Source organism: Eschrichtius robustus, chromosome 1 (assembly GCF_028021215.1).
Source record: "Eschrichtius robustus isolate mEscRob2 chromosome 1, mEscRob2.pri, whole genome shotgun sequence".
In the NCBI taxonomy this organism is placed as follows: Eukaryota; Metazoa; Chordata; class Mammalia; order Artiodactyla; family Eschrichtiidae; genus Eschrichtius; species Eschrichtius robustus.
Genome location: NC_090824.1, coordinates 143,479,677 through 143,504,401, shown reverse-complemented (window position 1 = coordinate 143,504,401; position 24,725 = coordinate 143,479,677). Strand labels below are relative to the sequence as shown.

The following is a 24,725-nucleotide window of genomic DNA, read 5'->3' as shown; positions in this document are numbered from 1 at the left end:
ACTGCCAAAGCCATCCCCACCATAGGCAGCTGATGCCAGGCCATCACGTACAAGACACATCCTTGGGAAGCTGAGGCCAGCGCCTGCAACCCAATGATGACAGCCCATCCCACGACATCACACAGGACCTGTCCTCATGATACCTGACCTTTCTCTCCAGGGCAGCAGCCACTACGCAGGCTTAAATGCAGCACTCGATCCTCACCCCACTCCACGATGATCCACTTAGCGCCAACAGTGTGCTGGCAGCTTCAGGGGCAGCAGCGAGGCCTAATCCATCAGCCCCCTTCCGCCATCACCAAACTCCATCCCACCCCCGCCCACAGCTCCAGCCCCACCGGGCGCTCAAGAACCTCACCGCACCAAACACGACAACAGAGAGGGCAACAGGCCTGGCCTGTGGCTCCAGGCTCCAACCAGGGAACCTTGCTCATTTTGGCTCCCAAAATCAACCACCCAAGCGGCAGGCGCAAAGCATGATCCTGGTCAAACACACTTCTCCAAGCTGAAAGCTCACTGGGCCCACACCAGCACACACTCCGACTCTGAAGACTAGCAGGAGAGCCTGCCCCCTTGCATTCCCTCATGGCCTATTAGCAGGGACCGCGGATTCATAGATGACCCAGCTTATGGGCAGACACGGTCGACCCTCAGTCAGGAGCCCCTCCAATACTGGAGTCCTTGGGGTTGTCTGCGTGCATGTCAGCAGGGAACACTGGCCTTCACTCCTAACAGTCCCCTACACCCGAGAGAGGAAACGTGCTGAACCTCAGTTTCGATAAGGATACGGTAGAGTGTTCTCACCCATTTTGTTCAGAGTTTCAAAGGAATGCATACAAGGGTGTCATCATCGATCCAAGCACATGCTGGGATGCTGCAGAACACAACCGGGCAGGGCGCCGGGCTCTGCAGGGGAGTCATGAGCCTGGGGTACCGCAAAAGCCTGGAGAATCCACAGCCCTCAGGCCATTCAACAAGACGAACAATCAAGCCACTCTTGCAGCCATTGGGCCCATCTCAGGAAAACCTAATATCTAATGGCACATCTTGGGGTGGTTGAATACCTACCATCCTGAGTTATCCGCGACCATGCTCGGGAACATGGCCCCGCCTCACTTTTTCCAGTTCTTCTTAGCACCTCCAGTCATCAGAGCACACGAAGATCTTCTTGTTTTTGCCGACGGCGAGGCTTGCCCAGCAACTGCACCTGGGAAGTGGACTGGTGACCTCAGAGGACATGATCCATGCAAACATTTTCCTGGGCTTGAGCTCTGAAACTGCTTCCCAAGGACCTCTATCCCTTACCGAGAATTGACTGCATGTCTGATAGTACGACTGCAGGAAGTTAGGCACATACATTGGCCGGTGTGTGAGAGGCTGTATTTCTGTGTTCATGCGTGTGACTGTGACTGCGTACGCAGACGCTCTTGTCGGTTTCTCTGTGTGCCGCTGACTACGCGTCTTGGGCTCTGTGTGTCCCTGTAGCCCTGTGAAGAGGCGTCCAACAGTAAACGCCATAGTTTATACACAACACCCTGTCTAGACCCCCAACTGAAAGGAGAAAGCCCCCTGTGAGCTTCCAGAGGCCGCATGCAAACTTTAACCCCCAGGGGCTGTTGAAATACTCCACAGACTCCCGCTCTCCCACAGCCAGGCCTTCTGACCAGAGCACAAAGACTGGACGAGACCTGCCTCCCGGCCGTGGGTGTGACATCTACGTGCAACTCGAGAACCTGCCAGCTACCAGCACATCTGATGTGCACTTGGGGTCACTCCCAGCACTTTCGGAAGCAAGGGAACTCCCATGGGTGACCCGACACCGACCTATAGCATTCTACTGGCAAGATGCAGCCTGAAACCACTCAAGGGGCTAAAGAACATCGAACAAAGTGCAACTTCTTGCCAACTAGGCCTAATCACTTTCCTTTGACCCGTGGGAATGCCCACCACAGGAGGCAGTGGGCTTCAGCAGCCATGACCCATGTTGGAACCCGGAAGCGGAAACTAGGCCACCTTCCCGGCCATGTCCAGGCAGCTCCCATCCTGCAAGGTTCGCGGCCCTGACCCCTAAGGAACCGCTCAAACGCTCAACAGCCTCGTCCAACGTGCCCTACTCTAGCCAGCAGGGCGACGCGTCCCTACTGGAAGCCACAGACATCTTCCGAACACGGGAACACTGAACACCAGGGAAGACAGACGGCAAGCCTGTCTGCTTTGAAGATTGTGATCCCACCTGATGCATCCTGGAAATTCTCCACTGCCACAGTGACACCACTGAGGAACTCAGAGTGATCAAAGGCATGGTCCCCGAGGACCACAGACAGACTTGCCACGGAAGACCTCTGCCATGTGAGGGGACTTGGAAGCCTGAAAGGGAAGAGTGGCTGGCCTTGGCAGCGCACCAGGGATGGCAACAGTGCCCCCTTCTCTGCCCCGCCATCGGACTGCTCTGGATAAAGCTCTGGCTATTCGAAAGGCCTGCATGCCACACGGGCCGGCCGCGTCATGCCCTCCGGCAGAAACACTATCGCTTTGCACATTCCCAAAAGAGGGAAAAGAGCGACCAAAGGGCTTGTTTGCATAACTGAACTACCCCCAAGAAGGCCCGCACAGATGCCTCAGCATGTCCATCTTCTCTATGTCCCGCAAGACACCCGTGGGGAGTCACTCCTCTGGAAACGGGATTGCAACTCTTCACAGGTAACCTACCTCACTGCATCCTCATGAACTGCCAAAGCCATCCCCACCATAGGCAGCTGATGCCAGGCCATCACGTACAAGACACATCCTTGGGAAGCTGAGGCCAGCACCTGCAACCCAATGATGACAACCCATCCCACGACATCACACAGGACCTGTCCTCATGATACCTGACCTTTCTCTCCAGGGCAGCAGCCACTACGCAGGCTTAAATGCAGCACTCGATCCTCACCCCACTCCACGATGATCCACTTAGCGCCAACAGTGTGCTGGCAGCTTCAGGGGCAGCAGCGAGGCCTAATCCATCAGCCCCCTTCCACAATCACCAAACTCCATCCCACCCCCGCCCACAGCTCCAGCCCCACCGGGCACTCAAGAACCTCACCGCACCAAACACGACAACAGAGAGGGCCACAGGCCTGGCCTGTGGCTCCAGGCTCCAACCAGGGAACCTTGCTCATTTTGGCTCCCAAAATCAACAACCCAAGCGGCAGGCGCAAAGCATGATCCTGGTCAAACACACTTCTCCAAGCTGAAAGCTCACTGGGCCCACACCAGCAAACACTCCGACTCTGAAGACAAGCAGGAGAGCCTGCCCCCTTGCATTCCCTCACGGCCTTTTAGCAGGAACCGCAGATTCATAGATGACCCAGCTTATGGGCAGACACGGTCGACCCTCAGTCAGGAGCCCCTCCAATACTGGAGTCCTTGGTGGTGTTTGCGTGCATGTCGGCAAGGGACACTGGCCTTCACTCCTAACAGTCCCCTACACCCGAGAGAGGAAACGTGCTGAACCTCAGTTTCGATAAGGATACGGTAGATTTTCCTCACCCATTTTGTTCAGAGTTTCAAAGGAATGCATACAAGGGTGTCATCATCGATCCAAGCACATGCTGGGATGCTGCAGAACACAACCGGGCAGGGCGCTGGGCTCTGCAGGGGAGTCATGAGCCTGGGGTATCACAAAAGTCTGGAGAATCCACAGCCCTCAGGCCACTCAACAAGACGAACCATCAAGCCACTCTTGCAGCCATTGGGCCCATCTCAGGAAAACCTAATATCTAATGGCACATCTTCGGGTGGTTGAATACCTACCATCCTGAGTTATCCGCGACCATGCTCGGGATCATGGCCCCGCCTCACTTTTTCCAGTTCTTCTTAGCACCTCCAGTCATCAGAGCACACGAAGATCTTCTTGTTTTTGCCGACGGCGAGGCTTGTCCAGCAACTGCACCTGGGAAGTGGACTGGTGACCTCAGAGGACATGATCCATGCAAACATTTTCCTGGGCTTGAGCTCTGAAACTGCTTCCCAAGGACCTCTATCCCTTACCGAGAATTGACTGCATGTCTGATAGTACGACTGCAGGAAGTTAGGCACATACATTGGCCGGTGTGTGAGAGGCTGTATTTCTGTGTTCATGCGTGTGACTGTGACTGCGTACGCAGACGCTCTTGTCGGTTTCTCTGTGTGCCGCTGACTACGCGTCTTGGGCTCTGTGTGTCCCTGTAGCCCTGTGAAGAGGCGTCCAACTGTAAACGCCATAGTTTATACACAACACCCTGTCTAGACCCCCAACTGAAAGGAGAAAGCCCCCTGTCAGCTTCCCGAGGCCGCATGCAAACTTTAACCCCCAGGGGCTGTTGAAATACTCCACGGACTCCCGCTCTCCCACAGCCAGGCCTTCTGACCAGAGCACAAAGACTGGACGAGACCTGCCTCCCGGCCGTGGGTGTGACATCTACGTGCAACTCGAGAACCTGCCAGCTACCAGCACATCTGATGTGCACTTGGGGTCACTCCCAGCACTTTCGGAAGCAAGGGAACTCCCATGGGTGACCCGACACCGACCTATAGCATTCTACTGGCAAGATGCAGCCTGAAACCACTCAAGGGGCTAAAGAACATCGAACAAAGTGCAACTTCTTGCCAACTAGGCCTAATCACTTTCCTTTGACCCGTGGGAATGCCCACCACAGGAGGCAGTGGGCTTCAGCAGCCATGACCCATGTTGGAACCCGGAAGCGGAAACTAGGCCACCTTCCCGGCCATGTCCAGGCAGCTCCCATCCTGCAAGGTTCGCGGCCCTGACCCCTAAGGAACCGCTCAAACGCTCAACAGCCTCGTCCAACGTGCCCTACTCTAGCCAGCAGGGCGACGCGTCCCTACTGGAAGCCACAGACATCTTCCGAACACGGGAACACTGAACACCAGGGAAGACAGACGGCAAGCCTGTCTGCTTTGAAGATTGTGATCCCACCTGATGCATCCTGGAAATTCTCCACTGCCACAGTGACACCACTGAGGAACTCAGAGTGATCAAAGGCATGGTCCCCGAGGACCACAGACAGACTTGCCACGGAAGACCTCTGCCATGTGAGGGGACTTGGAAGCCTGAAAGGGAAGAGTGGCTGGCCTTGGCAGCGCACCAGGGATGGCAACAGTGCCCCCTTCTCTGCCCCGCCATCGGACTGCTCTGGATAAAGCTCTGGCTATTCGAAAGGCCTGCATGCCACACGGGCCGGCCGCGTCATGCCCTCCGGCAGAAACACTATCGCTTTGCACATTCCCAAAAGAGGGAAAAGAGCGACCAAAGGGCTTGTTTGCATAACTGAACTACCCCCAAGAAGGCCCGCACAGATGCCTCAGCATGTCCATCTTCTCTATGTCCCGCAAGACACCCGTGGGGAGTCACTCCTCTGGAAACGGGATTGCAACTCTTCACAGGTAACCTACCTCACTGCATCCTCATGAACTGCCAAAGCCATCCCCACCATAGGCAGCTGATGCCAGGCCATCACGTACATGACACATCCTTGGGAAGCTGAGGCCAGCGCCTGCAACCCAATGATGACAGCCCATCCCACGACATCACACAGGACCTGTCCTCATGATACCTGACCTTTCTCTCCAGGGCAGCAGCCACTACGCAGGCTTAAATGCAGCACTCGATCCTCACCCCACTCCACGATGATCCACTTAGCGCCAACAGTGTGCTGGCAGCTTCAGGGGCAGCAGCGAGGCCTAATCCATCAGCCCCCTTCCACAATCACCAAACTCCATCCCACACCCGCCCACAGCTCCAGCCCCACCGGGCACTCAAGAACCTCACCGCACCAAACACGACAACAGAGAGGGCCACAGGCCTGGCCTGTGGCTCCAGGCTCCAACCAGGGAACCTTGCTCATTTTGGCTCCCAAAATCAACAACCCAAGCGGCAGGCGCAAAGCATGATCCTGGTCAAACACACTTCTCCAAGCTGAAAGCTCACTGGGCCCACACCAGCAAACACTCCGACTCTGAAGACTAGCAGGAGAGCCTGCCCCCTTGCATTCCCTCACGGCCTTTTAGCAGGAACCGTGGATTCATAGATGACCCAGCTTATGGGCAGACACGGTCGACCCTCAGTCAGGAGCCCCTCCAATACTGGAGTCCTTGGTGGTGTTTGCGTGAATGTCGGCAAGGGACACTGGCCTTCACTCCTAACAGTCCCCTACACCCGAGAGAGGAAACGTGCTGAACCTCAGTTTCGATAAGGATACGGTAGAGTTTCCTCACCCATTTTGTTCAGAGTTTCAAAGGAATGCATACAAGGGTGTCATCATCGATCCAAGCACATGCTGGGATGCTGCAGAACACAACCGGGCAGGGCGCCGGGCTCTGCAGGGGAGTCATGAGCCTGGGATACCCCAAAAGTCTGGAGAATCCACAGCCCTCAGGCCACTCAACAAGACGAACCATCAAGCCACTCTTGCAGCCATTGGGCCCATCTCAGGAAAACCTAATATCTAATGGCACATCTTCGGGTGGTTGAATACCTACCATCCTGAGTTATCCGCGACCATGCTCGGGATCATGGCCCCGCCTCACTTTTTCCAGTTCTTCTTAGCACCTCCAGTCATCAGAGCACACGAAGATCTTCTTATTTTTGCCGACGGCGAGGCTTGCCCAGCAACTGCACCTGGGAAGTGGACTGGTGACCTCAGAGGACATGATCCATGCAAACATTTTCCTGGGCTTGAGCTCTGAAACTGCTTCCCAAGGACCTCTATCCCTTACCGAGAATTGACTGCATGTCTGATAGTACGACTGCAGGAAGTTAGGCACATACATTGGCCGGTGTGTGAGAGGCTGTATTTCTGTGTTCATGCGTGTGACTGTGCCTGCGTACGCAGACGCTCTTGTCGGTTTCTCTGTGTGCCGCTGACTACGCGTCTTGGGCTCTGTGTGTCCCTGTAGCCCTGTGAAGAGGCGTCCAACAGTAAAGGCCATAGTTTATACACAACACCCTGTCTAGACCCCCAACTGAAAGGAGAAAGCCCCCTGTCAGCTTCCCGAGGCCGCATGCAAACTTTAACCCCCAGGGGCTGTTGAAATACTCCACGGACTCCCGCTCTCCCACAGCCACGCCTTCTGACCAGAGCACAAAGACTGGACGAGACCTGCCTCCCGGCCGTTGGTGTGACATCTACGTGCAACTCCAGAACCTGCCAGCTACCAGCACATCTGATGTGCACTTGGGGTCACTCCCAGCACTTTCGGAAGCAAGGGAACTCCCATGGGTGACCCGACACCGACCTACAGCATTCTACTGGCAAGATGCACCCTGAAAACACTCAAGGGGCAAAAGAACATCGAACAAAGTGCAACTTCTTGCCAACTAGGCCTAATCACTTTCCTTTGACCCGTGGGAATGCCCACCACAGGAGGCAGTGGGCTTCAGCAGCCATGACCCATGTTGGAACCCCGCAGCGGAAACTAGGCCACCTTCGCGGCCATGTCTCAGGCAGCTCCCATCCTGGAAGGTTCGCGGCCCTGACCCCTAAGGAACCGCTCAAACGCTCAACAGCCTCGTCCAACGTGCCCTACTTCAGCAAGCAGGGCGACGCTTCCCTACTGGAAGCCACAGACATCTTCCGAACACGAGAACACTGAATACCAGGGAAGACAGACGGCAAGCCTGTCTGCTTTGAAGATTCTGATCCCACCTGATGCATCCTGGAAATTCTCCACTGCCACAGTCACACCACTGAGGAACTCAGAGTGATCAAAGGCATGGTCCCCGAGGACCACAGACAGACTTGCCACGGAAGACCTCTGCCATGTGAGGGGACATGGAAGCCTGAACGGGAAGAGTGGCTGGCCTTGGCAGCGCACCAGGGATGGCAACAGTGCCCCCTTATAGGCCCCGCCAATGGACTGCTCTGGATAAAGCTCTGGCTATTCGAAAGCCCTGCAGGCCCCACGGGCTGGCCGCGTCATGCCCTCCGGCAGAAACACTATCGCTTTGCACATTCCCAAAAGTGGGAAAAGAGCGACCAAAGGGCTTGTTTGCATAACTCACCTACCCCCAAGAAGGCCCGCACAGATGCCTCAGCATGTCCATCTTCTCTATGTCCCGCAAGACACCCGTGGGGAGTCACTCCTCTGGAAACGGGATTGCAACTCTTCACAGGTAACCTACCTCACTGCATCCTCATGAACTGCCAAAGCCATCCCCACCATAGGCAGCTGATGCCAGGCCATCACGTACAAGACACATCCTTGGGAAGCTGAGGCCAGCGCCTGCAACCCAATGATGACAGCCCATCCCACGACATCACACAGGACCTGTCCTCATGATACCTGACCTTTCTCTCCAGGGCAGCAGGCACTACGCAGGCTTAAATGCAGCACTCGATCCTCACCCCACTCCACGATGATCCACTTAGCGCCAACAGTGTACTGGCAGCTTCAGGGGCAGAAGCGAGGCCTAATCCATCAGCCCCCTTCCACAATCAACAAACTCCATCCCACCCCCGCCCACAGCTCCAGCCCCACCGGGCACTCAAGAACCTCACCGCACCAAACACGACAACAGAGAGGGCCACAGGCCTGGCCTGTGGCTCCAGGCTCCAACCAGGGAACCTTGCTCATTTTGGCTCCCAAAATCAACAACCCAAGCGGCAGGCGCAAAGCATGATCCTGGTCAAACACACTTCACCAAGTTGAAAGCTCACTGGGCCCACACCAGCAAACACTCCGACTCTGAAGACTAGCAGGAGAGCCTGCCCCCTTGCATTCCCTCACGGCCTTTTAGCAGGGACCGCGGATTCATAGATGACCCAGCTTATGGGCAGACACGGTCGACCCTCAGTCAGGAGCCCCTCCAATACTGGAGTCCTTGGGGGTGTTTGCGTGCATTTCAGCAGGGAACACTGGCCTTCACTCCTAACAGTCCCCTACACCCGAGAGAGGAAACGTGCTGAACCTCAGTTTCGATAAGGATACGGTAGAGTGTTCTCACCCATTTTGTTCAGAGTTTCAAAGGAATGCATACAAGGGTGCCATCATCGATCCAAGCACATGCTGGGATGCTGCAGAACACAACCGGGCACTGCGCTGGGCTCTGCAGGGGAGCCATGAGCCTGGGGTACCGCAAAAGCCTGGAGAATCCACAGCCCTCAGGCCACTCAACAAGACGAACAATCAAGCCACTCTTGCAGCCATTGGGCCCATCTCAGGAAAACCTAATATCTAATGGCACATCTTGGGGTGGTTGAATACCTACCATCCTGAGTTATCCGCGACCATGCTCGGGAACATGGACCCGCCTCACTTTTTCCAGTTCTTCTTAGCACCTCCAGTCATCAGAGCACACGAAGATCTTCTTGTTTTTGCCGACGGCGAGGCTTGCCCAGCAACTGCACCTGGGAAGTGGACTGGTGTCCTCAAAGGACATGATCCATACAATCATTTACCTGGGCTTGAGCTCTGAAACTGCTTCCCAAGGACCTCTATCCCTTACCGAGAATTGACAGCATGTCTGATAGTACGACTGCAGGAAGTTAGGCACATACATTGGCCGGTGTGTGAGAGGCTGTATTTCTGTGTTCACGCGTGTGACTGTGACTGCGTACGCAGACGCTCTTTTGGGTTTCTCTGTGTGCCGCTGACTACGCCTCTTGGTCTCTGTGTGTCCCTGTAGCCCTGTGAAGAGGCGTCCAACAGTAAACGCCATAGCTTATACACAACACCCTGTCTAGACCCCCAACTGAAAGGAGAAAGCCCCCTGTCAGCTTCCAGAGGCCGCATGCAAACTTAACCCCCAGGGGCTGTTGAAATACTCCAGGGACTCCCGCTCTCCCACAGCCACGCCTTCTGACCAGAGCACAAAGACTGGACGAGACCTGCCTCCCGGCCGTGGGTGTGACATCTACGTGCAACTCGAGAACCTGCCAGCTACCAGCACATCTGATGTGCACTTGGGGTCACTCGCAGCACTTTCGGAAGCAAGGGAACTCCCATGGGTGACCCGACACCGACCTACAGCATTCTACTGGCAAGATGCAGCCTGAAACCACTAAATGGGCTAAAGAACATCGAACAAAGTGCAACTTCTTGCCAACTAGGCCTAATCACTTTCCTTTGACCCGTGGGAATGCCCACCACAGGAGGCAGTGGGCTTCAGCAACCATGACCCATATTGGAACCCCACAGCGGAAACTAGGCCACCTTCCCGGCCATGTCTCAGGCAGCTCCCATCCTGCAAGGTTCGCGGCCCTGACCCCTAAGGAACCGCTGAAACGCCTAACAGCCTCGTCCAACGTGCCCTACTCCAGCCAGCAGGGCGACGCGTCCCTACTGGAAGCCACAGACATCTTCTGAACACGGGAACACTGAACACCAGGGAAGACAGACCGCAAGCCTGTCTGCTTTGAAGATGCTGATCCCACCTGATGCATCCTGGAAATTCTCCACTGCCACAGTCACACCACTGAGGAACTCAGAGTGATCAAAGGCATGGTCCCCGAGGACCACAGACAGACTTGCAACGGAAGACCTCTGCCATGTGAGGGGACTTGGAAGCCTGAAAGGGAAGAGTGGCTGGCATTGGCAGCGCACCAGGGATGGCAACAGGGGCCCCTTCTCTGGCCCGCCAACGGACTGTTCTGGATAAAGCTCTGGCTATTCGAAAGCCCTGCATGCCACACGGGCCGGCCGCGTAATACCCTCCGGCAGAAACACTATCGCTTTGCACATTCCCAAATGTGGGAAAAGAGCGACCAAAGGGCTTGTTTGCATAACTCACCTACCCCCAAGAAGGCCCGCACAGATGGCTCAGCATGTCCATCTTCTCTATATCCCGCAAGACACCCGTGGGGAGTCACTCCTCTGGAAACGGGATTGCAACTCTTCACAGGTAACCTACCTCACTGCATCCTCATGAAATGCCAAAGCCATCCCCACCATAGGCAGCTGATGCCAGGCCATCACGAACAAGACACATCCTTGGGAAGCCGAGGCCAGCGCCTGCAACCTAATGATGAAAGCCCATCCCACGACATCACACAGGACCTGTCCTCATCATATCTTACATTTCTCTCCAGGGCAGCAGACCCTACGCAGGCTTAAATGCAGCACTCGATCCTCACCCCACTCCACGATGATCCACTTAGCACCAACAGTGTGCTGGCAGCTTCAGGGGCAGCAGCGAGGCCTAATCCATCAGCCCCCTTCCGCCATCACCAAACTCCATCCCACCCCCGCCCACTGCTCCAGCCCCACCGGGCACTCAAGAACCTCACCGCACCAAACACGACAACACAGAGGGCCACAGGCCTGGCCTGAGGCTCCAGGCTCCAACCAGGGAAACTTGCTCATTTTGGCTCCCAAAATCAACCACCGAAGCGGCATGCACAAAGCGTGATCCTGGTCAAAACACACTTCTCCAAGCTGAAAGCTCACTGGGACCACACCAGCACACACTCCGACTCTGAAGACTAGCAGGAGAGCCCGCCCCCTTGCATTCCCTCACGGCCTTTTAGCAGGGACCGCGGATTCATAGATGACCCAGCTTATGGGCAGACACGGTCGACCCTCAGTCAGGAGCCCCTGCAATACTGGAGTCCTTGGTGGTGTTTGCGTGCATGTCGGCAGGGGACACTGGCCTTCACTCCTAACAGTCCCCTACACCCGAGAGAGGAAACGTGCTGAACTTCAGTTTCGATAAGGATACAGTAGAGTGTTCTCACCCATTTTGTTCAGAGTTTCCAAGGAATGCATACAAGGGTGTCATCATCGATCCAAGCACATGCTGGGATGCTGCAGAACACAACCGGGCAGTGCGCCGGGCTCTGCAGGGGAGTCATGAGCCTGGGGTACCCCAAAAGCCTGGAGAATCCATATCCCTCAGGCCACTCAACAAGACGAACAATCAAGCCACTCTTGCAGCCATTGGGCCCATCTCAGGAAAACCTAATATCTAATGGCACATCTTGGGGTGGTTGAATACCTACCATCCTGAGTTATCCGCGACCATGCTCGGGAACATGTCCCCGCCTCACTTTTTCCAGTTCTTCTTAGCACCTCCAGTCATCAGAGCACACGAAGATCTTCTTGTTTTTGCCGACGGCGAGGCTTGCCCAGCAACTGCACCTGGGAAGTGGACTGGTGTCCTCAAAGGACATGATCCATACAATCATTTACCTGGGCTTGAGCTCTGAAACTGCTTCCCAAGGACCTCTATCCCTTACCGAGAATTGACAGCATGTCTGATAGTACGACTGCAGGAAGTTAGGCACATACATTGGCCGGTGTGTGAGAGGCTGTATTTCTGTGTTCACCCGTGTGACTGTGATTGCGTACGCAGACGCTCTTTTGGGTTGCTCTGTGTGCCGCTGGCTACGCGTCTTGGTCTCTGTGTGTCCCTGTAGCCCTGTGAAGAGGCGTCCAACAGTAAACGCCATAGCTTATACACAACACCCTGTCTAGACCCCCAACTGAAAGGAGAAAGCCCCCTGTCAGCTTCCAGAGGCCGCATGCAAACTTTAACCCCCAGGGGCTGTTGAAATACTCCACGGACTCCCGCTCTCCCACAGCCACGCCTTCTGACCAGAGCACAAAGACTGGACGAGACCTGCCTCCCGGCCGTGGGTGTGACATCTACGTGCAACTCGAGAACCTGCCAGCTACCAGCACATCTGATGTGCACTTAGGGTCACTCGCAGCACTTTCGGAAGCAAGGGAACTCCCATGGGTGACCCGACACCGACCTACAGCATTCTACTGGCAAGATGCAGCCTGAAACCACTCAATGGGCTAAAGAACATCGAACAAAGTGCAACTTCTTGCCAACTAGGCCTAATCACGTTTCTTTGACCCGTGGGAATGCCCACCACAGGAGGCAGTGGGCTTCAGCAACCATGACCCATATTGGAACCCCACAGCGGAAACTAGGCCACCTTCCCGGCCATGTCTCAGGCAGCTCCCATCCTGCAAGGTTCGCGGCCCTGACCCCTAAGGAACCGCTGAAACGCCTAACAGCCTCGTCCAACGTGCCCTACTCCAGCCAGCAGGGCGACGCGTCCCTACTGGAAGCCCCAGACATCTTCTGAACACGGGAACACTGAACACCAGGGAAGACAGACCGCAAGCCTGTCTGCTTTGAAGATGCTGATCCCACCTGATGCATCCTGGAAATTCTCCACTGCCACAGTCACACCACTGAGGAACTCAGAGTGATCAAAGGCATGGTCCCCGAGGACCACAGACAGACTTGCAACGGAAGACCTCTGCCATGTGAGGGGACTTGGAAGCCTGAAAGGGAAGAGTGGCTGGCATTGGCAGTGCACCAGGGATGGCAACAGTGCCCCCTTCTCTGCCCCGCCAACGGACTGCTCTGGATAAAGCTCTGGCTATTCGAAAGCCCTGCATGCCACACGGGCCGGCCGCGTCATGCCCTCCGGCAGAAACACTATCGCTTTGCACATTCCCAAAAGTGGGAAAAGAGAGACCCAAGGGCTTGTTTCCATAACTCACCTACCCCCAAGAAGGCCCGCACAGATGGCTCAGCATGTCCATCTTCTCTATATCCCGCAAGACACCCGTGGGGAGTCACTCCTCTGGAAACGGGATTGCAACTCTTCACAGGTAACCTACCTCACTGCATCCTCATGAAATGCCAAAGCCATCCCCACCATAGGCAGCTGATGCCAGGCCATCACGAACAAGACACATCCTTGGGAAGCCGAGGCCAGCGCCTGCAACCCAATGATGAAAGCCCATCCCACGACATCACACAGGACCTGTCCTCATCATACCTTACATTTCTCTCCAGGGCAGCAGACACTACGCAGGCTTAAATGCAGCACTCGATCCTCACCCCACTCCACGATGATCCACTTAGCACCAACAGTGTGCTGGCAGCTTCAGGGGCAGCAGCGAGGCCTAATCCATCAGCCCCCTTCCGCCATCACCAAACTCCATCCCACCCCCGCCCACTGCTCCAGCCCCACCGGGCACTCAAGAACCTCACCGCACCAAACACGACAACAGAGAGGGCCACAGGCCTGGCCTGAGGCTCCAGGCTCCAACCAGGGAACCTTGCTCATTTTGGCTCCCAAAATCAACCACCGAAGCGGCATGCACAAAGCGTGATCCTGGTCAAAACACACTTCTCCAAGCTGAAAGCTCACTGGGACCACACCAGCACACACTCCGACTCTGAAGACTAGCAGGAGAGCCCGCCCCCTTGCATTCCCTCACGGCCTTTTAGCAGGGACCGCGGATTCATAGATGACCCAGCTTATGGGCAGACACGGTCGACCCTCAGTCAGGAGCCCCTGCAATACTGGAGTCCTTGGTGGTGTTTGCGTGCATGTCGGCAGGGGACACTGGCCTTCACTCCTAACAGTCCCCTACACCCGAGAGAGGAAACGTGCTGAACCTCAGTTTCGATAAGGATACGGTAGAGTGTTCTCACCCATTTTGTTCAGAGTTTCCAAGGAATGCATACAAGGGTGTCATCATCGATCCAAGCACATGCTGGGATGCTGCAGAACACAACCGGGCACTGCGCCGGGCTCTGCAGGTGAGTCATGAGCCTGGGGTACCCCAAAAGCCTGGAGAATCCATATCCCTCAGGCCACTCAACAAGACGAACAATCAAGCCACTCTTGCAGCCATTGGGCCCATCTCAGGAAAACCTAATATCTAATGGCACATCTTGGGGTGGTTGAATACCTACCATCCTGAGTTATCCGCGACCATGCTCGGGAACATGGCCCCGCCTCACTTTTTCCAGTTCTTCTTAGCACTTCCAGTCATCAGAGCACACGAAGATCTTCTTGTTTTTGCCGATGGCGAGGCTTGCCCAGCAACTGCACCTGGGAAGTGGACTGGTGTCCTCAAAGGACATGATCCATACAATCATTTACCTGGGCTTGAGCTCTGAAACTGCTTCCCAAGGACCTCTATCCCTTACCGAGATTTGACAGCATGTCTGATAGTACGACTGCAGGAAGTTAGGCACATACATTGGCCGGTGTGTGAGAGGCTGTATTTCTGTGTTCACGCGTGTGACTGTGACTGCGCACGCAGACGCTCTTGTGGGTTTCTCTGTGTGCCGCTGACTACGCGTCTTGGTCTCTGTGTGTCCCTGTAGCCCTGTGAAGAGGCGACCAACAGTAAACGCCATAGCTTATACACAACACCCTGTCTAGACCCCCAACTGAAAGGAGAAAGCCCCCTGTCAGCTTCCAGAGGCCGCATGCAAACTTTAACTGCCAGGGGCTGTTGAAATACTCCACGGACTCCCGCTCTCCCACAGCCACGCCTTCAGACCAGAGCAAAAAGAGTAGACGAGACCTGCTACCCGGCCGTGGGTGTGACATCTACGTGCAACTCAAGAACCTGCCAGCTACCAGCACATCTGATGTGCACTTGGGGTCACTCCCAGCAATTTCGGAAGCAAGGGAACACCCATGGGTGAACCGAAACCGACCTACAGCATTCTACTGGCAAGGTGCAGCCTGAAACCACTCAAGGGTCTAAAGAACATCGAACAAAGTGCAACTTCTTGCCAACTAGGCCTAATCACTTTCCTTTGACCCGTTGGAACGCCCACCACAGGAGGCAGTGGGCTTCAGCAGCCATGACCCATGTTGGAACCCCACAGCGGAAACTAGGCCACCTTCCCGGCCATGTCTCAGGCAGCTCCCATCCTGCAAGGTTCGCGGCCCTGCCCCTAAGGAACCGCTCAAACGCTCAACAGCCTCGTCCAACGTGCCCTACTCCAGCCAGCATGGTGACGCCTCCCTACTGGAAGCCACAGACATCTTCCGAACACGGGAAAACTGAACACCAGGGAAGACAGACCGCAAGCCTGTCTGCTTTGAAGATGCTGATCCCACCTGATGCATCCTGGAAATTCTCCACTGCCACAGTGACACCACTGAGGAACTCAGAGTGATCAAAGGCATGGTCCCCGAGGACCACAGACACACTTGCAACGGAAGACCTCTGCCATGTGAGGGGACTTGGAAGCCTGAAAGGGAACAGTGGCTGGCCTTGGCAGCGCACCAGGGATGGCAACAGTGCCCCCTTATCTGCCCCGCCAACGGACTGCTCTGGATAAAGCTCTGGCTGTTTGAAAGGCCTGCATGCCACACGGGCTGGCCGCGTCATGCCCTCCGGCAGAAACACTATCACTTTGCACATTCCCAAATGTGGGAAAAGAGCGACCAAAGGGCTTGTTTGCATAACTCACCTACCCCCAAGGAGGCCGGCACAGATGCCTCAGCATGTCCATCTTCTCTATGTCCCGCAAGACACCCGTGGGGAGTCACTCCTCTGGAAACGGGATTGCAACTCTTCACAGGTAACCTACCTCACTGCATCCTCATGAACTGCCACAGCCATCCCCACCATAGGCAGCTGATGCCAGGCCATCACGAACAAGACACATCCTTGGGAAGCCGAGGCCAGCGCCTGCAACCCAATGATGACAGCCCATCCCACGACATCACACAGGACCTGTCCTCATGATACCTTACCTTTCTCCCCAGGGCAGCAGCCACTATGCAGGCTTAAATGCAGCACTCGTCCCTCACCCCACTCCACGATGATCCACTTAGCGCCAACAGTGTGCTGGCAGCTTCAGGGGCAGCAGCGAGGCCTAATACATCAGCCCCCTTCCGCCATCACCAAACTCCATCCCACCCCCGCCCACAGCTCCAGCCCCACCGGGCACTCAAGGACCTCACCGCACCAAACACAACAACAGAGAGGGCCACAGGCCTGGCCTGAGGCTCCAGGCTCCAACCAGGGAACCTTGCTCATTTTGGCTTCCAAAAACAACCACCGAAGCGGCATGCACAAAGCGTGATCCTGGTCAAAACACACTTCTCCAAACTGAAAGCTGACTGGGCCCACACCAGCACACATTCCGACTCTGAACACTAGCAGGAGAGCCTGCCCCCTTGCATTCCCTCACGGCCTTTTAGCAGGGACCGCAGATTCATAGATGACCCAGCTTATGGGCAGACACGGTCGACCCTCAGTCAGGAGCCCCTCCAATACTGGAGTCCTTGGTGGTGTTTGCGTGCATGTTGGCAGGGGACACTGGCCTTCACTCCTAACAGTCCCCTACACCCCAGAGAGGAAACGTGCTGAACCTCAGTTTCGATAAGGATACGGTCGAGTGTTCTCACCCATTTTGTTCAGAGTTTCCAAGGAAGGCATACAAGGGTGTCATCATCGATCCAAGCACATGCTGGGATGCTGCAGAACACTACCGGGCACTGCGCCGGGTTCTGCAGGGGAGTCATGAGCCTGGGGTACCCCAAAAGACTGTAGAATCCACAGCCCTCAGGCCACTCAACAAGACGAACAATCAAGCCACTCTTGCAGCCATTGGGCCCATCTCAGGAAAACCTAATATCGAATGGCACATCTTGGGGTGGTTGAATACCTACCATCCTGAGTTATCCGCGACCATGCTCGTGAACATGGCCCCGCCTCACTTTTTCCAGTTCTTCTTAGCACCTCCAGTCATCAGAGCACACGAAGATCTTCTTGTTTTTGCCGACGGCGAGGCTTGCCCAGCAACTGCACCTGGAAAGTGGACTGGTGTCCTCAGAGGACATGATCCATACAAACATTTACCTGGGCTTGAGCTCTGAAACTGCTTCCCAAGAACCTCTATCCCTTACCGAGAATTGACTGCATGTCTGATAGTACGACTGCAGGAAGTTAGGCACATACATTGGCCGGTGTGTGAGAGGCTGTATTTCTGTGTTCACGCGTGTGACTGTGACTGCGCACGCAGACGCTCTTGTGGGTTTCTCTGTGTGCCGCTGACTACGCGTCTTGGTCTCTGTGTGTCCCTGTAGCCCTGTGAAGAGGCGTCCAACAGTAAACGCCATAGCTTATACACAACACCCTGTCTAGATCCCCAACTGAAAGGAGAAAGCCCCCTCTCAACTTCCAGAGGCCGCATGCAAACTTTAACCCCCAGGGGCTGTTGAAATACTCCATGGACTCCCGCTCTCCCACAGCCACGCCTTCTGACCAGAGCACAAAGACTGGACGAGACCTGCCTCCCGGCCCTGGGTGTGACATCTACGTGCAACTCGAGAACCTGCCAGCTACCAGCACATCTGATGTGCACTTGGGGTCACTCCCAGCACTTTCGGAAGCAAGGGAACTCCCATGGGTGACCCGACACCGACCTACAGCATTCTACTGGCAAGATGCAGCCTGAAACAACTCAATGGGCTAAAGAACATCGAACAAAGTGCAACTTCTTGCCAACTAGGCCTAATCACTTTCCTTTGACCCGTGGGAATGCCCACCACATGAAGCAGTGGCCTTCAGCAGCCATGACCCATGTTGGAACCCCACAGCGGAAACTAGGCCACCTTCCCGGCCATGTCTCAGGCAGCTCCCATCCTGCAAGGTTCGCGGCCCTGACCCCTAAGGAACCGCTCAAACGCTCAACAGCCTCTTCCAACGTGCCCTACTCCAGCCAGCAGGGCGACGCGTCCCTACTGGAAGCCACAGACATCGTCCGAACACGGGAACAAGGAACACCATGGAAGACAGACCGCAAGCCTGACTGCTTTGAAGATGCTGATCCCACCTGATGCATCCTGGAAATTCTCCATTGCCACAGTCACACCACTGAGGAACTCAGAGTGATCAAAGCATGGTCCCCGAGGACCACAGACAAACTTGCAACGGAAGACCTCTGCCATGTGAGGGGACTTGGAATCCTGAAAGGGAACACTGGCTGGCCTTGGCAGTGCACCAGGGATGGCAACAGTGCCCCCTTCTCTGCCCCGCCAACGGACTGCTCTGGATAAAGCTCTGGCTATTCGAAAAGCCTGCATGCCACACGGGCCGGCCGCGTCATGCCCTCCGGCAGAAACACTATCGCTTTGCACATTCACAAAAGTGGGAAAAGAGCGACCAAAGGGCTTGTTTGCATAACTCACCTACCCCCAAGAAGGCCGGCACAGATGCCTCAGTATGTCCATCTTCTCTATGTCCCGCAAGACACCAGTGGGGAGTCACTCCTCTGGAAACGGGATTGCAACTCTTCACAGATAACCTACCTCACTGCATCCTCATGAACTGCCAAAGCCATCCCCACCATAGGCAGCTGATGCCAGGCCATCACGAACAAGACACATCCTTGGGAAGCCGAGGCCAGCGCCTGCAACCCAATGATGACAGCCCATCCCACGACATCACACAGGACCTGTCCTCATGATAACTTACCATTCTCTCCAGGGCAGCAGCCACTACGCAGGCTTAAATGCAGCACTCGATCCTCACCCCACTCCACGATGATCCACTTAGCGCCAACAGTGTGCTGGCAGCTTCAGGGGCAGCAGCGAGGCCTAATCCATCAGCCCCCTTCTGCCATCACCAAACTCCATCCCACCCCCGCCCGCTGCTCCAGCCCCACCGGGCACTCAAGAACCTCACCGCACCAAACACAACAACAGAGAGGGCCACAGGCCTGGCCTGAGGCTCCAGGCTCCAACCAGGGAACCTTGCTCATTTTGGCTCCCAAAATCAACCACCGAAGCTGCATGCACAAAGCGTGATCCTGGTCAAAACACACTTCTCCTAGCTGAAAGCTCACTGGGCCCAAACCAGCACACACTCCGACTCTGAAGACTAGCAGGAGAGCCTGCCCCCTTGCATTCCCTCACGGCCTTTTAGCAGGACCGCAGATTCATAGATGACCCAGCTTATGGGCAGACACGGTCGACCCTCAGTCAGGAGCCCCTCCAATACTGGAGTCCTTGGTGGTGTTTGCGTGCATGTTGGCAGGGGACACTGGCCTTCACTCCTAACAGTCCCCTACACCCCAGAGAGGAAACGTGCTGAACCTCAGTTTCGATAAGGATACGGTCGAGTGTTCTCACCCATTTTGTTCAGAGTTTCCAAGGAAGGCATACAAGGGTGTCATCATCGATCCAAGCACATGCTGGGATGCTGCAGAACACAACCGGGCACTGCGCCGGGTTCTGCAGGGGAGTCATGAGCCTGGGGTACCCCAAAAGACTGGAGAATCCACAGCCCTCAGGCCACTCAACAAGACGAACAATCAAGCCACTCTTGCAGCCATTGGGCCCATCTCAGGAAAACCTAATATCGAATGGCACATCTTGGGGTGGTTGAATACCTACCATCCTGAGTTATCCGCGACCATGCTCGGGAACATGGCCCCGCCTCACTTTTTCCAGTTCTTCTTAGCACCTCCAGTCATCAGAGCACACGAAGATCTTCTTGTTTTTGCCGACGGTGAGGCTTGCCCAGCAACTGCACCTGGGAAGTGGACTGGTGTCCTCAAAGGACATGATCCATACAAACATTTTCCTGGATTTGAGCTCTGAAACTGCTTCCCAAGGACCTCTATCCCTTACCGAGAATTGACTACATGTCTGATAGTACGACTGCAGGAAGTTAGGCACATACATTGGCCGGTGTGTGAGAGGCTGTATTTCTGTGTTCATGCGTCTGACTGTGACTGCGCACGCAGACGCTCTTGTGGGTTTCTCTGTGTGCCGCTGACTACGCGTCTTGGTCTCTGTGTGTCCCTGTAGCCCTGTGAAGAGGCGTCCAACAGTAAACGCCATAGCTTATACAAAACACCCTGTCTAGATCCCCAACTGAAAGGAGAAAGCCCCCGGTCAGCTTCCAGAGGCCGCATGCAAACTTTAACCCCCAGGGGCTGTTGAAATACTCCACGGACTCCCGCTCTCCCACAGCCACGCCTTCTGACCAGAGCACAAAGACTGGACGAGACCTGCCTCCCGGCCGTGGGTGTGACATCTACGGGCAACTCGAGAACCTGCCAGCTACCAGCACATCTGATGTGCACTTGGGGTCACTCCCAGCACTTTCGGAAGCAAGGGAACTCCCATGGGTGACCCGACACCGACCTACAGCATTCTACTGGCAAGATGCAGCCTGAAACCACTCAATGGGCTAAAGAACATTGAACAAAGTGCAACTTCTTGCCAACTAGGCCTAATCACTTTCCTTTGACCCGTGGGAATGCCCACCACATGAAGCAGTGGCCTTCAGCAGCCATGACCCATGTTGGAACCCCACAGCGGAAACTAGGCCACCTTCCCGGCCATGTCTCAGGCAGCTCCCATCCTGCAAGGTTCGCGGCCCTGACCCCTAAGGAACCGCTCAAACGCTCAACAGCCTCGTCCAACGTGCCCTACTCCAGGGAGCAGGGCGACGCGTCCCTACTGGAAGCCACAGACATCTTCCGAACACGGGAACGCTGAACACCAGGGAAGACAGACCACAAGCCTGTCTGCTTTGAAGATGCTGATCCCACCTGATGCATCCTGGAAATTTTCCACTGCCACAGTGACACCACTGAGGAACTCACAGTGATCAAAGGCATGGTCCCCGAGGAACACAGACAGACTTGAAACGGAAGACCTCTGCCATCTGAGGGGACTTGGAAGCCTGAAAGGGAACAGTGGCTGGCCTTGGCAGCACACCAGGGATGGCAACAGTGCCCACTTCTCTGCCCCGCCAACGGACTGCTCTGGATAAAGCTCTGGCTATTCGAAAGGCCTGCATGCCACACGGGCCGGCCGCGTCATGCCCTCCGGCAGAAACACTATCGCTTTGCACATTCCCAAAAGTGGGAAAAGAGTGACCAAAGGGCATGCTTGCATAACTCACCTACCCCCCAGAAGGCCGGCACAGACGCCTCAGCATGTCCATCTTCTCTATGTCCCACAAGACACCCGTGGGGAGTCACTCCTCTGAAAACGGGATTGCAACTCTTCAAAGGTAACCTACCTCACTGCATCCTCATGAACTGCCAAAGCCATCCCCACCATAGGCAGCTGATTCCAGGCCATCACAAACAAGACACATCTTTGGGAAGCCGAGGCCAGCGCCTGCAACCCAATGATGACAGCCCATCTCACGACATCACACAGGACCTGTCCTCATGATACCTTAACTTTCTCTCCAGGGCAACAGCCACTACGCAGGCTTAAATGCAGCACTCGATCCTCACCCCAATCCACGATGATCCACTTAGCGCCAACAGTGTGCTGGCAGCTTCAGGGGCAGCAGCGAGGCCTAATCCATCAGCCCCCTTCCGCCATCACCAAACTCCATCCCACCCCCGCCCACTGCTCCAGCCCCACCGGGCACTCAAGAACCTCACCGCACCAAACACGACAACAGAGAGGGCCACAGGCCTGGACTGAGGCTCCGGGCTCCAACCAGTGAACCTTGCTCATTTTGGCTTCCTAAATCAACCAGCGAAGCGGTATGCACAAAGCGTGATCCTGGTCAAAACACACTTCTCCAAGCTGAAAGCTCACTGAGCCCACACCAGCACACACTCCGACTCTGAAGACTAGCAGGAGAGCCTGCCCCCTTGCATTCCCTCACGGCCTTTTAGCAGGGACCGCGGATTCATAGATGACCCAGATTATGGGCAGACACAGTCGACCCTCAGTCAGGAGCCCCTCCAATACTGGAGTCCTTGGTGGTGTTTGCGTGCATGTCGGCAGGGGACACTGGCCTTCACTCCTAACAGTCCCCTACACCCGAGAGAGGAAACGTGCTGAACCTCAGTTTCGATAAGGACACGGTAGAGTGTTCTCACCCATTTTGTTCAGAGTTTCCAATGAATGCATACAAGGGTGTCATCATCGATCCAAGCACATGCTGGGATGCTGCAGAACACAACCGGGCACTGCGCCGGGCTCTGCAGGGGAGTCATGAGCCTGGGGTACCCCAGAAGCCTGGAGAATCCACAGCCCTCAGGCCACTCAACATGACGAACAATCAAGCCACTCTTGCAGCAATTGGGCCCATCTCACGAAAACCTAATATCTAATGGCACATCTTGGGGTGGTTGAATACCTACCATCCTGAGTTATCCGCGACCATGCTCGGGAACATGGCCCAGCCTCACTTTTTCCAGTTCTTCTTAGCACCTCCAGTCATCAGAGCACACGAAGATCTTGTTTTTGCCGACGGCGAGGCTTGCCCAGCAACTGCACCTGGGAAGTGGACTGGTGTCCTCAAAGGACATGATCCATACAAATATTTTCCTGGGCTTGAGCTCTGAAACTGCTTCCCAAGGACCTCTATCCCTTACCGAGAATTGACTGCATGTCTGATAGTACGACTGCAGGAAGTTAGGCACATACATTGGCCGGTGTGTAAGAGGCTGTATTTCTGTGTTCACGCGTGTGACTGTGACTGCGCACACAGACGCTCTTGTGGGTTTCTCTGTGTGCCTCTGACTACGCGTCTTGGTCTCTGTGTGTCCCTGTAGACCTGTGAAGTGGCGTCCAACAGTAAACGCCATAGTTTATACACAACACCCTGTCTAGACCCGCAATTGAAAGGAGAAAGCCCCCTGTCAGCTTCCACAGGCCGCATGCAAACTTTAACCCCCAGGGGCTGTTGAAATACTCCACGGACTCCCGCTCTCCCACAGCCACGCCTTCTGACCAGAGCACATAGACTGGACGAGACCTGCCTCCCGGCCGTGAGTGTGACATCTACGGGCAACTCGAGAACCTGCCAGCTACCAGCACATCTGATGTGCACTTGGGGTCACTCCCAGCACTTTCGGAAGCAAGGGAACTCCCATGGGTGACCCGACACCGACCTACAGCATTCTACTGGCAAGATGCAGCCTGAAACAACTCAATGGGCTAAAGAACATCGAACAAAGTGCAACTTCTTGCCAACTAGGCCTAATCACTTTCCTTTGACCCGTGGGAATGCCCACCACATGAAGCAGTGGCCTTCAGCAGCCATGACCCATGTTGGAACCCCACAGCGGAAACTAGGCCACCTTCCCGGCCATGTCTCAGGCAGCTCCCATCCTGCAAGGTTCGCGGCCCTGACCCCTAAGGAACCGCTCAAACGCTCAACAGCCTCGTCCAACGTGCCCTACTCCAGCCAGCAGGGCGACGCTTCCCTAATGGAAGCCACAGACATCTTCCGAACACGGGAACGCTGAACACCAGGGAAGACAGACCACAAGCCTGTCTGCTTTGAAGATGCTGATCCCACCTGATGCATCCTGGAAATTCTCCACTGCCACAGTGACACCACTGAGGAACTCACAGTGATCAAAGGCATGGTCCCCGAGGAACACAGACAGACTTGAAACGGAAGACCTCTGCCATCTGAGGGGACTTGGAAGCCTGAAAGGGAACAGTGGCTGGCCGTGGCAGCACACCAGGGATGGCAACAGTGCCCACTTCTCTGCCCCGCCAACGGACTGCTCTGGATAAAGCTCTGGCTATTCAAAAGGCCTGCATGCCACACGGGCCGGCCGCGTCATGCCCTCCGGCAGAAACACTATCGCTTTGCACATTCCCAAAAGTGGGAAAAGAGCGACCAAAGGGCTTGTTTGCATAACTCACCTACCCCCAAGAAGGCCGGCACAGATGCCTCAGCATGTCCATCTTCTCTATGTCCCGCAAGACACCCGTGGGGAGTCACTCCTCTGGAAACGGGATTGCAACTCTTCACAGGTAACCTACCTCACTGCATCCTCATGAACTGCCAAAGCCATCCCCACCATAGGCAGCTGATGCCAGGCCATCACGAACAAGACACATCCTTGGGAAGCCGAGGCCAGCGCCTGCAACCCAATGATGACAGCCCATCCCACGACATCACACAGGACCTGTCCTCATGATACCTTACCTTTCTCTCCAGGGCAGCAGCCACTACGC

The 24,725-nt window shown here is 55.4% G+C and overlaps 9 non-coding genes across 9 annotated transcripts; all 9 read right to left on the bottom strand.

Moving 5' to 3' along the window:
- Window positions 1-764: 764 nt before the first annotated feature.
- LOC137778637 (small nucleolar RNA SNORD116) lies at window positions 765-857 on the bottom strand. Its single transcript, XR_011076954.1, has one exon. It is a non-coding gene; the product is annotated as a small nucleolar RNA SNORD116 (small nucleolar RNA).
- A 2,634-nt stretch (window positions 858-3,491) lies between these two features.
- LOC137751120 (small nucleolar RNA SNORD116) lies at window positions 3,492-3,584 on the bottom strand. Its single transcript, XR_011070695.1, has one exon. It is a non-coding gene; the product is annotated as a small nucleolar RNA SNORD116 (small nucleolar RNA).
- Window positions 3,585-6,218: 2,634 nt separating this feature from the next.
- On the bottom strand, window positions 6,219-6,311 carry LOC137750869 (small nucleolar RNA SNORD116). The gene has a single exon (XR_011070632.1). It is a non-coding gene; the product is annotated as a small nucleolar RNA SNORD116 (small nucleolar RNA).
- A 2,635-nt stretch (window positions 6,312-8,946) lies between these two features.
- On the bottom strand, window positions 8,947-9,039 carry LOC137750462 (small nucleolar RNA SNORD116). The gene has a single exon (XR_011070442.1). It is a non-coding gene; the product is annotated as a small nucleolar RNA SNORD116 (small nucleolar RNA).
- Window positions 9,040-11,674: 2,635 nt separating this feature from the next.
- On the bottom strand, window positions 11,675-11,767 carry LOC137749895 (small nucleolar RNA SNORD116). Its single transcript, XR_011070316.1, has one exon. It is a non-coding gene; the product is annotated as a small nucleolar RNA SNORD116 (small nucleolar RNA).
- A 2,636-nt stretch (window positions 11,768-14,403) lies between these two features.
- Window positions 14,404-14,496, bottom strand: LOC137776491 (small nucleolar RNA SNORD116). The gene has a single exon (XR_011076233.1). It is a non-coding gene; the product is annotated as a small nucleolar RNA SNORD116 (small nucleolar RNA).
- Window positions 14,497-17,131: 2,635 nt separating this feature from the next.
- LOC137750953 (small nucleolar RNA SNORD116) lies at window positions 17,132-17,224 on the bottom strand. The gene has a single exon (XR_011070658.1). It is a non-coding gene; the product is annotated as a small nucleolar RNA SNORD116 (small nucleolar RNA).
- A 2,634-nt stretch (window positions 17,225-19,858) lies between these two features.
- Window positions 19,859-19,951, bottom strand: LOC137750950 (small nucleolar RNA SNORD116). The gene has a single exon (XR_011070656.1). It is a non-coding gene; the product is annotated as a small nucleolar RNA SNORD116 (small nucleolar RNA).
- Window positions 19,952-22,587: 2,636 nt separating this feature from the next.
- LOC137777432 (small nucleolar RNA SNORD116) lies at window positions 22,588-22,680 on the bottom strand. Its single transcript, XR_011076516.1, has one exon. It is a non-coding gene; the product is annotated as a small nucleolar RNA SNORD116 (small nucleolar RNA).
- Window positions 22,681-24,725: the final 2,045 nt, after the last annotated feature.